Consider the following 18,800-nt stretch of genomic DNA (forward strand, 5'->3'; position numbering starts at 1 on the left):
AATTTTTTTTTACACATTTGTGCAATTGGGCGGTTCTCACGAGACTTATGGGCGAATAGAAGTAATGAAATATTTTGTCATGTATACTATTTATAAAATCATATATGTACGTATGAATTCAAATGGACTAATTTACCCTTACCTATTTTGGCTATTATACACTAAATTATACCTTCAAAATTATTTTAAAAACCACTCTTGTTGAGTTGTTTAGTTAACTCAAATTGATTTACGTAAAATGGTACACGTTGTACATACTTCTAAATTTATTAAGAGCTTCGTTCCATTTATGGGGTTACATCAGACGTTTCAAGCTTTTTCAAAACTCCTTTGATTGATTACATTAGAATTTTCGCATTACTCTACCGAGTGTTTGGATCACAGTTCTCCTCATCCTCCGTTTAAGGATGAAACTTACCATTAAGTTCATTGATAGAAACACATACACCACTTTGGGGGCCGGCTTTGTAAATTTGTTGGAGAGTCTTTGCGCTCATTAGATTTTATCTCTTATGGTTGGACATGGCCGAAACGCGGACCGATAAATCAATTTTCTGGGGTACCCTCGATGGTCACCTTATTGTAGAAAAGGCGCTAGGCGGGTTCTACCCCAGCTGTTGTTATAATGGGTATCATGGATATATATTACTCTAGACCGTTTGAGGAGTTTCTACTCTCAATTTTCGCTGTCAACCGCAACACCCTCGTAAACATCAATCCTAGGATTCGATACTTTAGGGTGCACGAAATTATTTTTGGAGATTCATCTCACCTGGAGTCGGCCATTCTTTATAACCCATGATTCGCGTTCTTTTCATCCGCACATAAATTTAAGAATATGGATGAATCCTAGACTTCCTCGCTCATTGTACACGGAAGTTCACTCTCGTTGAATTATCACACCTTTCATACGTCTTCCTTTCGGAAATATAATGAAAATTTACTTTGGAGTCCATGATCCTCGTTAACTCCTTTGAGAGAATTGCCTTAAATATCTATGCCACAGATGTGACTACTCCATATTTATTTCTTCCTTCATATTGCAACTTTATTTCATCCGTTCCAGTTCGTCCCCTTGGGGAGCTCCCGTTTTGTTCGATGAGAAGAAAGATGGTTCATTTCGTTTGTGTATTGATTATCGTGAATTGAACGAGCTTACTGTTAAAAACCGTTACCCTCTTCCGAGAATTGATGATCTGTTTCAAGGTTCGTCCGTTTATTATAAGATTGATCTTCGTTCCGGCTATCATCAGTTGCGTGTTAAAGAAACTGATATTCCGAAAACCGCTTTCCGTACCCGTTATGGTCACTGCGAATTTCTTGTTATAACGTTCAGATTAACAAATGCACCTGCTGTGTTCATGGACCTCATGAACCGTGTGTGTAGACCCTATCTGGACAAGTTCGTTATTGTGTTCATCGACGACATTCTTATTTATTCGAAGAGTGATGAAGAGCATGAAGAACATTTGAAGTTGGTGCTCGATCTGTTAAGAAAAGAAGAGTTGTACGCTAAGTTCTCTAAGTGTGCATTCCGGTTACGAGAAGTTCAATTCCTTGGACATATTGTTAGTAAACAACAGATACAAGTTGATCCTGCTAAGATTGAGGCGATTGAAAAGTGGGAAACTCCTAAAACTCCTACTCAGATTCGTCAGTTCCTAGGATTAGCAGGTTACTATAGAAGGTTCATTCAAGATTTCTCTCGTATAGCGAAACCTCTGACTGCTTTAACGCACAAGGGGAGGAAATATGAGTGGAAGGATGAACAAGAGACTGCTTTTCAGATTTTAAAGAAGAAGTTGACTACCGCTCCGATATTGTCACTACTTGAGGGTAATGACGATTTTATCGTTTATTGTGATACTTCGCGTCAAGGCTTTGGGTGTGTTTTGATGCAATGAAAGAAGGTTATTGCATATGCGTCATGGCAGTTGAAGATCCACGAGCAGAATTATACAACCCATGATTTAGAATTGGGAGTTGTTATATTCGCACTCAAGAATTGGAGACATTACTTATATGGGGTCAAATGTGCAGTGTACACTGATCACAAAAGTCTTCAACATATTCTTGATCAAAAACAGCTAAATATGAGACAGCGAAGATGGGTTGAGACGTTGAACGATTATGATTTTGAACTTCTATATCATCCTGGAAAGGCCAATGTTGTAGCCGATGCTTTGAGTCGAAAAGAGAGAGTTGAACCTCGTAAGTTTAGGGCCTTGAATATGACCATACGAACAAACCTCGCAAGGCAGATTCTTGCAGCTCAACAAGAAGCCTTGAAGGAGGAAAATTTCGTAACGGGAAGGTCAAAGGCCTAAGTAGACAGTTTGAGGTACGAACCGATGGCACTCGGTATTTTTACGGGATACCTTTGGGTTCCGAAGTTTGGTGATCTACGAAACTTGTTTTAGATGAGGCTCATAAGTATGGGTACTCTATTCATCCTGGTTCAGGAAAGATGTATCATGATCTTAAGGAGCTGTATTGGTGGCCTAATTTGAAAGCTGATATGGCTACGTATGTGGTTAACTGTTTGACCTGTGCTAAGGTTAAGGCTGAACATTAGAAACCGTCTGGACTTTTGGTGCAACCTGAGATTCCCGAGTGGAAGTGGGAAGGTATTACAATGGATTTTATTACGAAGTTATTATGAGTTGTGGGTGGTTACGACGCCATTTGGGTGATTGTGACCGACTCACAAAATCAGCTCATTTCTTACCGATTAAGGAAACTGATTCGAGGGAGAAGCTTACCCGTTTATAATTGAAGGAAATTGTTTTGAGGCATGGTGTTCCCGTATCTATTATTTCGGATCAAGACAGTCGATTTACGGCGAGGTTTTGGCAGTCTTTACAAGATGCTTTGGGAACTAAATTGGATATGAGCACCGCTTATCATCCACCGTCGGACGGTCAGAATTAAAGGACCATCCAAACGTTAGAAGGCATGTTGAGGGCGTGCGTAATTGATTTTGGTAATTGTAGGGATAGATACTTGTCGTTGGCTAAGCTTTCTTATAACAACAGCTATCATGCAAGTATTAAAGCCGCACCGTTTGAAGCTCTGTATGGTAGAAAGTGTAGGTCTCCTGTCTGTTGGAATGAGGTTGGGGATGCTCAACTCACAGGTCCAGACATTATTCATGAGACTACCGAGAAGATCGTACAGATTAAGGAAGGATTGAGAACCGTCAGAAGTCGGCAAAAGAGCTATGCCAATAAGAGAAGGAACGATATTGAATTTCAGGTCGGTGATCATGTTATGTTGAAGGTATTGCCTTGGAAGGGCGTGATACGTTTTGGTAAAAGGGGGAAAGTTGACTCCTCGATTTGTTGGACCTTTTGAAATTATTGAGAGAGTTGGACCCGTGGCTTATCGTTTGAAATTGCCACAAAAACTCAGTGCTGTTCACGATGTTTTCCATATTTCGAATTTAAAGAAGTGCTTGGCTGAATTTGATCAGACTATTCCTTTGGAGGAACTTCATGTTGATAAACAACTCCATTTTATTGAGGAACCTGTCGAGATTATGGATCGAGAGGTTAAGACTCTTAAGCAGAGTAGAATTCCTATTGTTCGAGCTAGATGGAACGCCAGGCGCGATCCCGAGTTCACTTGGGAGCGTGAAGGTTAGATGAGGCAGAAGTACCCGCATTTGTTCCCAAATGATGAGAAAACCCCTGCACCTGCTTAAATTTCGGGACGAAATTTCCGTAACGGGAAGGTACTGTAACGACCCTACTTTTTCCGTTATCTTTTACCGTTAATTATTTAACGACCGTTAACTGTTATTCGTGCCACGTCATTTCTATGACCTATATTATTATTTTTGTAATAGTATATTAATTATTATGTGTTAAATGAATATTTGTATTCATATTTTAAATCGTACGTTTCTACGTGTCGCGGATTTCTGTCCGGCGAATCTTTTCGGTTTTCAAACCAACGGTCGCGTTTTTGGGATATTTAAATCCTAATTATTTTAAATATGATATTTTAAGGTCATATAATTATATAGGGTATTTATATTTATTTTTCGTCGCGCGTTTATTATCTTTCCGGATTTTTAATCGCGTAAGTGCGTTTTCGCGTTTCGGGACTCGTTCGGGCTTTCGGGCCATCAGGAATTAATCACTTAGCAACTTGGGCTAGTGGGGCCCACTCCACACACCCCCATTCAGCCGAAATTTCAAGGGGGGAGGGAGTATACTCCCCATTTTTCCCATATTTCATTTTATTTTTCACATTCCATTTTCTTTTATCAAAACCTAATTTCTTGTTTTGCTCTCTCTCCCTCCTTTTTGCTCTCTTGGCCGTCACCCACCACACCCATCATCATCATCATCATCTTGCTTCAACATATAGCTTGGATCAAGGATTAAAATGCATCAACGCGTCCCTCGTTCCGTTCTCTACGCGATTATACTTCTCGTTTCTTGATTAGGGTATAAACCCTAACCCTAGAACTTTTGATTTTTCATTATATTTCTGTATTTTGATTATATATTAATAGTATGATGATTACTTGTTGTTGTAATGGTGTTTGTATGCATAGAAATTACTCGAATACATATGTTTTCGGTTTGATATAATTGGGACAGCAGCTATTTCGTGTCTTTCTGTTATTGTGACTGTTATAAAAGTTAAAATAAAGTATATAAATGAGTTCCTCTCATCAAGACATTAATTTTAGACTCCGGATTCATACCGTTTTGATTCCCGGAGCCCTAGATTCGATCAAAATGGTATTTTGTTGAAATTGAAATGTGATATTGTTATGAACCAGGTTTGGTCCGACTTTGTAACCATATTTGGTGACTTTAGGGTATGTTAGTGTGTTAGGACTGATGGTGGGGCGAACTTTCATGTTCGGGTCATCTCAATCCGAGCCACGAATCACCCGTTACGTCTAAAACACGTTTTTGATTGAATTGAAGTTCCAAGTAGTGTATTGGCTGTATATCACGACTTGTGGGCTGTTCATGGTGTGTTATTGAGTGTACCAAAGTGTCGGGTGGTTTGCTTAGGCGGAGATATATGTAAGGCTCGCCGAGAACCGACACCCGGGGCTCAGGATACGACCCGATGAACTTTTGATTTAAAACTTGGGATTTATTATTAAACTTATGATATAAATAATGGATTTCATTATCATTTAATTACTTATGATATAAAAAGTAATTATTATTATTATTATTTAAGACTTATGATATATATTTATTATATCATTTAATTAATACTTATGATTTAATTAACATTTTAATTAAACTTGTGATTAATAATACTTTCATTATTAATGGAAAATACTTATGATAAGTATTAAACTTATATTATGAGATTATTATAATAAGACTTATAATAAGGTTTAATTAATTATTTAATTATTATAAGGCTTAGTTATTATTTAATTATAATTTAATTATTAAATACTTATGATTTAATGATTATAATTAGAAACTTATGATATGATTAATAATTCATTATTAATTAATGATACTTATGATATGATTTAAAATTTATTATTAATTAATAATACTTATATTATGACTAATATTTAATTAATTAATTAAATACTTATGTTATATTAATTATATCATTTAAACTTATCTAAACTTTAATAATTCATTTTTATTTAATTAAACTTATGTTAAGACATAATTATACACTTTTGACTTTAATAAACATTATAACCTATGTTATTATTATAACTTACACTTTTCAAATTAATGTTGACTATGTTTGACCAAGGTTGACTTTTGAGTTGACTTTCGGTTGACTTTGACTTTCAGTTGACTTCTGTTGACTTTCTAAATAAGGAAACTTTCCTAACTTCAAAACTTTCTAAAAATAGAACTTTCTAAATTTGGAAACTTTCCAAAAATAGAAACTTTCCAAAAATAGAAACTTTCCTAAAATAGAAAACTTTCCAAAAATGGAAACCTGCTAAAAATAGAAAACTTTCTAAAAATAGAAAGTGTGTGTCCGTATGCTGTTCCGATCAAACCGATGCATGTTGAGTATTGTTCTATGTCTACTTGCAACATGTACAATAGCTATCATACTAAGACTTGACCTAAGTTAGTTATTTATATCGACCTGCTTTATTTATAGGTCGGCGTTGTGATCATTCATGATCACTTTACTTCATTTGCTGTTCGCATAATTGTGTGGTTACTTCGTTTGCTAATAAGGTGAGTTATAGTCCCATTTTCTATTTTAAATCTTTTGGGATGAGAATACATGCAATTTATTTTATATTTTGGACACAAGTGGAAGTTGGTTTAAATTATTCATTGTGAGTTGAACAAAAATATTCCCTAGTCTGGTAACTGTAATCACTGGTTTCTACTGGTGAACGCGAATCCTACGGATAGATCTATCGGGTTTGACAACCCCATTTCGAGCTAGTCGCGCTAGCAATTTGTTATCGGAATGTTTAGTACTTCGTATTTTGTTGTAGATACACTTGTTCGGTGTATATTATTTATTGTGTTTGGCAAGGGGTAAATAAATGGTTAAGTGGTTACCAGGTGGCTCACGGAAAATGGAATAATGTTTTATTATATGTTTTCTAGCATATAATTTGGTGGTTTAAAAAGGAGTTTTATGTTTTCAAACATAAATTTTTATTGTTTAAATTAAATATTGTTTGCAATATTAAACCTATAATTCACTCAACATTTTTGTTGACAGTTACTCGCATGTTTTATTCTCAGGTTCATGATTGATTGCTTCCGCTGTGCTTAGAGAGTCTGCATATTTATGATGGCAGCTTTTGTTAAACATTAACTTGCATTCTATTTTGTTATATTAAAAAGTGGTTGTTTGTTGACTTTATTTTGGTCAACTTTTGGTTAAAGTATTATTGTATAGTTTTTCTAAACTTATACATCTTAGTAGATTTCCTTTATAGGTGATCATTTTTAAATAAAGAATGCAAGGTTGTTTTATTAAATTCATATAGAGTTTCGATCAAGCTGTGGGACCAAGTGACGGAGCCGTTAAGTGTTTTGACGGAGTCGTCACAAGTTCTTTGAAAAATTTAGCGCAGTTTGGCATTTCTACTAAAGCATCTACTAGACGTACATTCAAATGCAAATTCTTAGTAATATCCCAATACTTAACAAATTGTGCTTCTTGTTTTTCCTTCCTAAGCCTACCAGGGAAAGGTATGCGGGCGCGCGGAATAATTTCCGGGGCCTTAGGAGAGATAGGTTCCGGTGGATTGATGACTGGGTCAATTGGCACCGGTTCTTTATCAGAAAAATCTTGTATGGGTATATTGACAGTTGTTTCTTTTCCTCCTCTAGTAATTACTAGGGCATCAAACTCACTACACTCTATATCAATTTGAGTGGTTAAGCGTTTAAGCGTAAGCTGAAAATTTGTGATTAATTCTCCAAAAGTCTTTATCAAAGTGTCGAACTTGTTCTGGCATTCTATGACTTGAAGATTTATCATATATTTCTTTTTCATAAATTTAGCTAAAATTTCCTTAGAGTGGAGAGTAGGTTTGTGCAATGGAAAAATTATATTATAATTCGAGCTATTTTGCTGTTTGTGTGCCCGTCTAGGGTAAGGATACCTTAGATTGGTTCTAGTAGCATCGGAGTTATTAGGAATTTGTAAACTTTGAAGAGTGAGGGTGAGATCTTGTAACCTGGTTTCCAGCATTTTTACCGTATGAGCGAAGACATCATCCTTCTCAGCAGCTTCATTGTTCCAATCTTCCTGTTGTGCAGCTATCGTGTCCAAGAGATCCCATGCTTCATCTGCTGTTCGAGACATGAAATTGCCTTGCGAGGCCATGTCTAGGAGAGACTTATCATCCTTGGTCAAACCATTGTAAAGCGTACAGATTATGTTTGCCCGACTTAATGAATGATTCGGACATCTTTTAAGCATCATCTTTACTCTATTCCATGCTAGACACAATGACTCATTTTCTTTTTGAGAAAAGTTAGTGATGTCATTTCTTAAACAGGTTTGTAAGGAGGGTGGATAATATTCGTTTAGGAATTTAGTGGCTAAATCCTCTCATGTATGAATTGAATTCGGGTTAAGTGCGTCAAACCATGCTGAAGCGTGTTTAGAAAGTGAATATTTAAAAAGATGAAGTTTTAAAATATTTTTCTCAGTTGATTCCTTCTTAAAAGAGTCAACCAGACTGATAAATTTGTTTATATGAAAGTTAGGATCGTCAGTCGGTAATCCTTGAAATTTACAGATCATACTGACTAGTTTAATCATGTGCTAACTGATTTCAGGAATTCCTTCGGTTCCTAAGGTGATTGGTCCTCCTCTTTCCTCTAAGCATGACTTATGCATAGAAGCAAGGGTGTCTTGTTGTTCCATTTTATTTTTGATTTTTCTGTTAATAAAAAGACTTAAAAGTAACTTTTAGAAAATATTAATTTACTAAAAGGATCGATAATTTAATAAAAACAATTATTCTCGAAATTTGATCGCTAACCAGATCGGATATCTCAACTGATAGGACTTCTCACATATTACTTGTATCTAGGTGGCCTGGCCGACTACGGAGAGGCGGGATCCTTTTGGTTCCAATATAATTGGAGACTGTTCGGAAAATCCAATAACCAAGTCCGTGTATAATTGTCTTTCTTAGACATCACCAAACAATACTTTGTCTGTTTAAAATCTTTCCCGATCAAAATATTCGTTTTTCCCGACAGCGACGCCAAGAGAAACAGTGATATGCCAATAACGGACGGTTTTATTTCTGCGGTGTCGTTAGGTCGCAGGGTGTCCGATTCGGTAGCACACAGTGTCTTCGTTTATTTATATTTTGCGGGGCCTAAATTTACTTTTACTTTCTAAGGTGTAGAAGGTGTAAGTTAACCTAGTGTCGAATTTTATGCTGATTAACGAATTGAAGATCAAGTGGATAATTGTCTTTTAGTTAAATTACCTAGATAAAGATAGTAGTTGATTTTAGCTAAAGGTCCTAAATGCAGAAAAGTAAATAAAGTGAAAGGATATCCGGAGTATGCAGATCAGGGAAATGTTGACCAAGATATCAGTATTGGGTTAGGGAAAGGTAATTATGCTTATGTTAAGACTATGCTTGGATTGATGTTGATCTGGTTGGATGAGCCAATTACACAGACCTACTTATCTCTGAACTCTCGGAGTTCTCTTTGAGCAGTGAGAAGTATGTCACTTGGTCTTATAACTGAAGTGTAACAATACCTCAGAGGTTATCCTCAGTAGAGTACTAGGTTTATTAGTAAGTTAAGAGTAAGTTAAGCTCTAATCCTATCCCTCGTTATCAGTTTAGATAACTGAATAACAACGTGCCGTGTTGATTGAACACTGATCACAAATGGAAGGAGTCCGTCGGTTTAAGTTGGCAAAACCTTAAGTGGAAACTAACAACCATTACATCATACTAGTGAGATCACAACAAATCAAACATTATACAGCATTACAGTTAATATACTGATAGTAAAGCAGATAGAAACCTAATAAGTACCTAAACAGTTGATATGACTAAGACCTAGGGCAACAATCAGACAAGAACATGCAATAGGCTTGGTTCATATAGTAGAGGCACTAACTAGATCTTAAAAGCTCCTAAGAGGTCTCTTCGGAATAGTCAATAGGCATACTAGGTCATTCATGTCTCAATTCCTAGGTTCTGTGTCCTAAAAGTACATTAAATGCCTCTCGGGAACTCCGGCCATACCGAGTTCATAGAATCTTCAGATACAGTATAACCAGGGGTCTTAATCCTATGAAGTAGCTAATTTCATATAGGTGGACAAGTCCTAATCACAACCTAAGTTGGTTAATCCTTAAGATGCTAGCATACAAATCTATCAGACTTCCTAGTTCAACATTATAACAATAACCGTACTATATTAACATAATTACGCTAACCCAAAACTTCTATCATGGCAACATACAGATAAATTAAGCTATCATGGCAATATCAGAACGCATTATTAAATATAAAAGATAAGAATACATGTTTAATACAAAGGACAAGCATTTCGGATAAAAACCTGAAAAGACCGAACTAATCTGCCCGGGATCGCAGGGACTCGCCGGCATATCCTCCGGAAAATAAAAGCTAAGCTAACTACTACTAAAAACTAACTAAAATATTGAAAATGTAAATTGAATTGCAAGTTGAGTGTGTCTTGGAATGAATGGAGAAAGGCCCTTAAATAGACTTGGAATTCTGCCAAATACGCCTGGCAGGCCGTATGGCAGGGCGTATGGCAGGGCGTATTTGGCAGCCCGTATGCAAGGCAGGCCGTATGGTGAAGACACTTGGTGGGGCATATCTGGCAGGGCGTATCCATACTAGCAGGCCGTATGGCAGGCCGTATGGCAAGCCGTATGGTGTGCTGATCGTGCCTTGATTCACTGGATCGTAACTTGATTTCTTGTCTTTCACCGTTTTCGCTCTAGAATCTTCGTTTTAGCTCCGTTTTACTTGATTCTTTTTGCATCGCCTTTGTAATTACTTAATCTACAAAATCTACTGAAAAACCAATAATTTTTCTGACAAAGTTTTAATCTTTATTGTTTTAGGGTCTGATTTAGGGGGTAAAAACGTGACTTTTTGCCCGATATCACCTGCGTAAACGCCGGGCAGTAACGACAAGCATGTATACAAGTTTTTCTATGGGGAGATAGTTCAACTCACTTCCTGATAGCGATTTGCTGACGAAGTATATCGGCATTTGGGTGTCTCCCCGTTTGGCAACTAAGACGGAACTAACAGCTTCCTTAGACACCGCAAGGTAAAGTATCAGGGTTTCACCCGCAATTGGCGCTGTTAGTGTGGGGAGATCTTTGAGGAGCGCCTTCATCTCCTGGAATGCCTTTTCTGCCTCGTCCGTCCATTTGAAATCTGACTTTTTAGCGCAGTCTTTCAAGGTATGAAAGAACGGGAGCGATCTTTCAGCGGCTTTAGATAGGAATCGCGTCAATCCGGCTAATTTTCCATTGAGGCTTTGAACCTGCTTTTTTGTTTTAGGGGAGGGCATCTTTTCAATTGCTTCTATCTTCTTCGGATTAGCCTTGATTCTACGAGGAGTCACGATGTGCCCTAGAAAATTCCCTTCTTCTTCCCCAAAACTACACTTGACAGGTTTGAGCTTCATGTTGATGCTCCTGAGCGTGTTAAACGTTTTGAGTATATCGGACAACAACTGTTCCTTAGTATTACTTTTAATGATGAGATCGTCAATATACGCCTCAAGGTTACGTCCAATTTGCTTAGCGAATGCTGTATCTATGGTGCGCTGATAGGTGGCACCTGCGTTCTTCAGTCCGAAGGGCATTTTGGTGTAACAGTATATCCCTTGGTCTGTGTGGAACGCGGTCTTCTCTTCATCTTCTTCCGCCATTTGTATTTGGTGATATCCTTTGTAGGTGTCTAAGAAGCACTTAAACCTAAAACCAGCGAGTGACTCAACCTTCCTGTCTATCTCCGGCAGAGGATAGTTGTCTTTGGGACAAGCTTTGTTGATGTCTTTAAAATCGATACAGATCTGCCACGTTCCAGCACAGGGTTAGCTACCCACGTCTGGTAGTTCACTTTGCGCAGTATGTTAGCCTTAACCAGCTTGTCCACTTCTCTGCGCAACCATTCACTCCTTTCGTGTGCCATTGGTCGCTTCTTTTGTTTAATAGGGGTCAAATTGATGCTAGCACGGAGGTAATGCTGCACGATTTCTCGCGGTACTCCAGTCATATCAGCATCGCGCCAACAGAACACGTCAGAATTGGAAATGAGGATATTCCTCAGCTTTTCCTTAGTTTCGTGTGTGAGGCTCCCCCTATCTTTACTTTCTGTTCAGGATACTCCGGATTAACTATAACCCACCATTCATTCGCGCCCCTTTCTTCAAGAGTAACGCTTCATTTGTCGGTAACAGATGCGCACAAGGCATCCAGCGGTGTAGACTCGAGGGTGGTGACTCTTTGCTCTGTCAGGAATCGGACCATCCCGTGTATTGTGGATGGTATAGTGCCGAATTTTTGAATGGAGGTCCTTCCTAGTATAGCATTGAATCTAGAATACGAGCGCACCACATAAAATTCTATGCTCTCAGTGCATTTTTTTAATTTATCTTTGCTGTCTCTCAGCTCCAGTTTCAAATCTAAAATTCCAATAGGCCACGCTGATTCTCCTGAAAATTCGGATAAGGCCATAGTCGGAGTCTTGATGGTTCGCCTCACCGTTGTGGGTAACTGTTGGAAGCAATGCTCGTACATGATGTCAACGCTACTGTCGTTGTCCATATGAAGGCTCTTAACGCCATGACCTGACTCAGGCAGATACCCCTGCACTACAATGGGCGCGCAGGAAGTGTTGAATGTCTGGAGGGTGGGGAACGATATCTCTGTCATCCCCGAGCTTTCGCCAGTGCCAGCTTTGCGCTTTGTTCCTAGCTGTGGTCGGCAGTTGGCCATTGAATGCACTTATCTTTTCGCAACAGAAAAAATAAATGAGTAGTGGACATATAGAAAAAAGATCAAATCAAAACCTTTTAACTTGTATGTCCCACGGATGGCGCCAAATGATCAAGCATAGAATAATCGGGTCGGGTTTGGTCCATGCTTGACATCATTGAAAGGGGATTTAAGGCTCAATTGAGTTTAACTCTCCGGTCCGGAGTACCATGAATAACCCCTCGCGAGATGAGGATCTCAACAGGGGTGGTTAAACATAGACCCACCATCAGCGGGTAGTCTGGTTACCGATGGCTCGCATCGAGAATAGGGTTTATGTTCAAGGAACGTTATGTAATGACCCGGAATTTTTTGACCAAATTATACTTATGAGATTAATATTTACATAAATTAAACCATACCAACATGATAAGCAATCCAAATTGTTGAGACTTGTGTTTTTGAAAAGAGTTTTACACAACGTTTGACCGTCCAATATGACCGATGATATCACGAACTATATAACATACGATAATTATACGTTTGTGTATATATATGTATTTATATATATTTAACATGATCTAAGGATGGTTTAACATCTCATTGTGTACTAATGACAATGAGTTATAAGTATATTTTGAAACTACTAACTTAAGTTTTCAAAACGATAACTATACGTAACATTCTTTGATATATATACTTATAATCTATAATGCTTATACATGTATCGTATATGTAATGTATTTAATCACTTTTTAAGGACATAATTACATAAAACAATATAAGTATATTCACAAAAGATAGCTATATTTGAATTCTCGTTCCGTTTCCTCAAAATTTCTATACGTATATCTAGGGTATATGTACCCGTATCATACCCAGCTTCTATACGTATTTACTATTGGTATATACACATTAAATCAACATCCTAATCAACATTATTACTGCCCTAGATATGAGGTAACTAGGATTTTTCAAGTAGTATGAATTATTAGTAAGAAAACAAAATTAGGAATCCTTTTCTTTCTTTATAAACTAAAAACGTTTTTATAAATGAACACCATTTCTTCACTCCATTTTCTCATACCTACACCCCTAATTTCTCTCTCAAAATACTCCTAACTTCATACTTGATCATCTCCAAGCATTTTCCCCATCATTTAGCTTCAATTACAAGCCTTAAACACCATAAGAAAACTCTTTCAAGAACATATCAAAATAACCACCCATTTGAAGAAGTTTACTTCCAACCTTTTGATCTAACTCCACCACTCTTTGATTCCAAAATTATTTCTTATCTTTTGTAGTAAATTTATCCAAGTAACTTGAGGTAGTAACCTTGTTCATAATCTTATTCAATTCGTATTCATATAGCTATCTTATTTTGTGGTATAAAATTTTAACAACATGAACATAGTTTGAATGATTTCAAACTTGTTCGCAAACTAAATAGATCCTTGTAACTTGACTTTTAAAACACTTCAAGACCTATAATATATCATAATGATATGCTAACCTAACAAGATATAACTTGGTTTTACAAAGAACATCTTCAAAACTGAATCTACGTCGTCGGAGTGCAACCGGGGGCTGTTTTGGGTTGGATAATTAAAAACCATCTTGAACCTTGAATTGGAAGTTCATCTTCTGGAAAAATGATATTTCTTATGAATATGTTAACACATAAAAATTTCATGGTTTAACTCAAAGTGTAAGTATTTTTAGAAAAATGATCATTAAATGTTGTTTTTATGATGGAAAATGATCACTTTCATAAGTTTCACCAAAGTTTGACCTATAACCTATGATTTCGAATACAAACTAAGGTATTTTCAGTTCATATTCTTAAAATTTGACTCGATCTAAGGAAGTGGCAAGTTGAACCAACAAAAACGGAGTTGTAATGAAGAAACTACGACTAAAACAAGATTGGGTATCCGAAGCTAGTTTAGCTACGAAAATATTTGGAGAAAAAGTAAATTAATCATATCTTTTCTAATTAATATGATATTTTATATATAATTAATTATGATTTGATTATATATATTTCAGGACCACCCGTAAACAACACGAGAAGATTAATCACAAGACCTCATGATTGTACGCAACACGTCATTTGACAACACGGTACTTTATGTACGCAACACGTCATTTGACAACATGGTACCATGGGTCGATATTAATTCTGATCAATACGAATACGATGGGGTCTTTATTTATTTTATTTAAGCAACTAATTGTGGACCACTAACATCGGACTGCTAACTACGGACTAAGAAAATATTAAAAGTATATATATATATATATATATATATATATGTAACGATTACTTAAAAAGAAAATATGTTGATATATTATATATATGGTTAGGTTCGTGATATCTATCGGAGACCAAGTCGAATTAAATACCTTTAAGGCAAAAGTGAGTTTCATTTGCTCCCTTTTTAATTGCTTTTGCAATATATATTTTTAGGCTGAGAATACATGCGCTGCTTTTATAAATGTTTACAAAATAGACACAAGTACTTAAAAATATATTCTACGTTGAGTTGTACCACTGGCATATTTCCATGTAGCTTGGTAACTACTATTTACATGGGTATTGTAAACGCGAATCCTGTTGATAGATCTATCGGGCCTGACAACCCCAACCGGACTGGACGACCAGTATTCAACGGTTGCACAGTACTTCGTTTTGGTGACTACACTTGGTACGGTGTAGTGAGATTTCATAATAAAGGGAATATGCGACGTTGATTAAATGTTAAGTATGGTTACCAAGTGCTCAACCACTTAGAATGCTTTACATACACTTGCGAGTGTATTATGTTTATGATTATGAAATCTTGTGGTCTATTAACATATTGAAATGATTATTATGATAAACCTATGAACTCACCAACCTTTTGGTTGACACTTTAAAGCATGTTTATTCTCAGGTACGAATTAAGTCTTTCGCTGTGCATTTGCTCAATATAAGGACATTACTTGGAGCCGATCATCGCAATGGGACCAAATGTTGATGACTTCGTCCAGGTGGATTAGGACGGGTCCTTTCAGTTGGTATCAGAGCAGTGGTCGTAGCGAACCAGGTATTGCATTAGTGTGTCTAACTAGTAGTTGTTAGGATGCATTAATGAGTCTAGACTTCGACCGTGTCTACATGTCAAAAGTTTTGCTTATCATTTCTAGTCGGAAATCATCTGCTTATCATCCTTAAGAAATTACCTGCTTATCATTCATAAGTCTAGACACGTTTCACTACATTTACTGCATTGATAGTGTATAGACGAATTCTTATCTTAGCATATATGTTATTACGAACTTTGACTGATATCTTTTCAAAGATTCTCCGTAATTTACGGGATTTTGGTATTATATATACATATGTAAATTATGTATTAAAGAGTACCAAATCTAACTCCTATAATCTATTCCATACCAAAAATTCATTTTCCCCATTATACAAGATGGATTCCGCATCTAGTTCGAATTCTTCAGATTCCGACAATTATGCCGATATGGATTTCCATTCGAGCTCCGAAAGCAGCATCACCGGAATGGATCAACCAATTTCCCATCATCTATTCTGGATGAATTGGGGATGGGTTCGTAATATACTAAATCACTGGAGAAAAGAAGAAGGTGATCCATTCCATCCACCAAATTGCCCTCTTGGCGATGAACCTGAAGCACTTACCTGCGAACCTATTCAAAACACCATTTTCTCTCTCATTGCTAGAGTATCTTGTCACGATTATATACTATCCCATATTACAAATCTTGTTCATTCGCTCGCTCCAACCGCCAATCATCCCGGTGTACTAGCAGAAGTTAACGAACTTCGCGCTCACGTGACGGCTTTGGAGAACATGGTGCAAATGTTACAAACACCAGCAGCAGCACCAGCAGCATAATCAGCACCACCATCAATAACATCAACAATACATCATCACCACTAACAAACAACATCCGCATCACACGTCTCGACATCATAATCTGTCCCACAAACATCAACATCATACGCACCATAGATACCAAGGAGTACCAACAATAATGAACGATGAAGTATTGATCCATAACTTCATTGATATTCTGCGAAGAATATGTGGTTTCAAAAAGTTTTAGAGATTTCTTATTCTAGCTCAAACCGAAAAGCAAATGAGATTAATATCATATTAACTCATTAAATTCATGATTTCATCTGAAGAAAATATATATGTATATATGTTTTCATAAAGATTGTAATTAAAAGTTCTTTTGTACAAAATATTAATGGTGAAAATTTTTTTTTAACGGGTAGGTAATACCCGAGGAATAATTAGATTTCATCTTAATAAGTTGCATTGTACATTCGTCGAAGCTGATTCAACAGTCATTTACTATCCTACTTACAACCACCGATATACGTATCCGTTCACCGTAGAATAACCATTTTCATTCAATTTCATATTTGGATTTTGACTTCCCAGAATCCAACAAGTGGCATATGAAGAAAACATATGACAAAATAAAATCTGCTAGAAACAAACAAATTAACTATAAAAAATTTTGTTAAGAATCCACGCTAACTGTTCCAGCTAACTGTTCCTAGCTAACTGATTACATTTTATTTATCGCAGTTTATTTATCGCAATTTAATTATCGCACTTTTATTTATCGTCATTTAATTTCTGTAATTATTTTACGCACTTTAAATATCGGGACACGTATACAATGTTTTGACATATCATATCGACGCATCTATATATATTATTTGGAATCACCATAGACACTCTATATGCAGTAATGATCAAGTTCTCTATACAGGGTTGAGGTTGATTCTACAATAATATATATAGTTTGAGTTGTGATCGAGTCTGAGACGTATACGGGTCACGCCACGTATTAATTAATTCGTATATTATATATTAAACTATATATGAATTATTGGACTGTTACTGTGGACTATCGATTGTGGACTAATGGCATTGGACAATTAAAATGAATTAAAATATTGATTATAACATATGAAACTAAACATTTCTTCAAGATTGCCACTTGATTTCATCTTAAACCTCATTGTATCTCGACGATTACAATCAGCGTTCAAATCTATCATGATTCTTAAAAACACCTCAATCGAGAGGATAAACCAACCGCACTTCATCTACGGAAGAAAAGATTGATGCATATAGTTATGCACCTGAAAAACCCTCGGAAACTGAGTAAACATTTGACACGTATCTGTTCTAGTTCCTTTGACATTGTTATTACCGAAGATCGTTTTGTAATCCCTTTCCAAAGTAGCTAATTTTGTCACTGCTCCAGCAAGTCAACCCTGACTTTTCATCCGAAACAACTTTATTATAACCGCGATATATATGCGAACTCTTTATTGTTACTGGGGAACCTTTTATATTCCACAATATTACCATCAGTGATTAATCATTCTAAAAACACAATTCTCCTGAAACTACCTCGATTTGATAACTGATGACCCAGATCAGTTAACTTTGAAAATGCTGACGAAGCAGCATGTTGTAGATGATCTTAATGGCCAAAAGTTTGATGATAAAGAAAGGAGTGTTAGGAACGCTCGATAGAAAATTTAGTACCGAAAAGCGGATTATGCGAAACTATGAAGAAAGCCGTGGACAAATCACAAAGAATAAGTTTATCTTCAAAGAATCTAAATGATTCTGTGCCTGCTGAAATCGTTAGCAAACATCTTATTTCTCATTCTAAACCTTCACAGACAAATCTTCTTCATCATCCATTGATATTAGAAATTCTAAGATATTCTCGTATGTTCTATTATAAATATCCTCCATATTTCTGGCGATATTTTCACAACTATTCTTATCTGAGATCATTTATCTCTCCGTAATATCTGCAACATAAAAGAAACTGTGTTAGTTTCTAAATTCTGAAACCTTCGAGTTTAAAATATGAATGTTTTGAAGTAGTGTTGGGAACTGAAGCATGGATTAGTATAATATAATGACACATGATCAACGTCATTATATTACAGTAAGTCATGCTGAGTTTCTAATGAAGCATGATGATTCACAGTACCGTCATCATGTGCCATTTACACGACTCTTACATTCTATCTAATCTCTAAACATATCAAGAGAATATTTTTCTGGATGACTCGGTCTTCTCCAGGGTATTATGGTAATTTAACAAATCAAAATCGTTCTATTACCATTTTTTTCTTAGAGCATTAGCTATCTTCATTCTGAATTTCATATCTACAAATTTCGGACCATTACTCGCTTGACTCGAAGTCGGGAAGAGAAAACGAAAGCATGAAGCTCCGAAAAATAATGAAGAATATAAACTCCGATAATAACCCCGAAATTACAAACCGTGTA

This window comes from Rutidosis leptorrhynchoides, chromosome 2 (assembly GCF_046630445.1).
Source record: "Rutidosis leptorrhynchoides isolate AG116_Rl617_1_P2 chromosome 2, CSIRO_AGI_Rlap_v1, whole genome shotgun sequence".
In the NCBI taxonomy this organism is placed as follows: domain Eukaryota; kingdom Viridiplantae; phylum Streptophyta; class Magnoliopsida; order Asterales; family Asteraceae; genus Rutidosis; species Rutidosis leptorrhynchoides.